The sequence below is a fragment of the Solanum tuberosum genome, unplaced genomic scaffold (assembly GCF_000226075.1).
Source record: "Solanum tuberosum cultivar DM 1-3 516 R44 unplaced genomic scaffold, SolTub_3.0 scf00165, whole genome shotgun sequence".
NCBI classification, from domain to species: Eukaryota; Viridiplantae; Streptophyta; class Magnoliopsida; order Solanales; family Solanaceae; genus Solanum; species Solanum tuberosum.
In genome coordinates, this window is record NW_006239090.1 from 6804 (window position 1) to 7914 (window position 1111).

The following is a 1111-nucleotide window of genomic DNA, read 5'->3' on the forward strand; positions in this document are numbered from 1 at the left end:
TAGAGTGAATTAAACTTGTATCAATAATGAATTAAACAAGTAATCTAATAGTAACAAATAATAAACTACAAAATGAATTAAATTTGCATTAAAAGTGTATTACACAATATTAAAGTTGAATTAGAAGAGAAAATTAAGAATGAATGAAAAACATAACTAACGAAAGACAAGACACCTATCTATAAACTGAATTAAATTTGTATTATTCATCAAAAAGCATGTATTATATGTGTCTTATAAATTATTTTGATTGTATCACTAAGAACATGAATGATGTTTGCAATATGTATTATAAATGTAGGATGTATTATTCATGATTTTAATACAATTATGGAACATATCTAATACAACTTTAATACAAACGCGATATAGTTCAGTTAGCTTCATCCTTTTTGAGCTTCAATCTAATATTTTTCCTAAAATCAATTCTAAACTTAACCAAACCCTCTTAAAATTGAGATATAAACTCCAAACGATATTTTCAACTATTTGTAGGAACAACCTATCCAAACTAATCGCAAACGAAAGAGCAGTCAATAATTCATAGATTGAGTATCAATAATTAATTAGACAAGTAATCTAATTGTAACAAATGAAGAAACCTAATAAACTGCCAAATGAATTAAACTTGAATAAAAAAGGTATTACACACATATTAAAGTTGAATTAGAAGCGAATTAAATATGAATGCAAAATGTAGCAAACAAAAGAGCATTATGTGATTTGTAAATTGAATAAAACTTGTATCAATAATGAATTAAACAAGTAATTCAATCATAACAAATCAACCAATAAACTGCAAAATGAATTAACTTGTATTAAAAGTGCATTAGACAAATATTAAAGTTGAATTAAGCGCATGGATAAAAAATGTAATTAATGAAACATCAGACAATGATCTATAGAGTGAATTAAACTTATATCAATAATGAATTAGACAAGTAATCTAATAGTAACAAATAATAAACTACAAAATAAAATAAATTTGCATTAAAAGTGTATTACACAATATTAAAGTTGAATAGAAGAGAAAATTAACAATAAATGAAAAATGTAACTAATGAAAGACAAGGCAATAGTCTATAGACTGAATTAAACTTGTATTATTCAT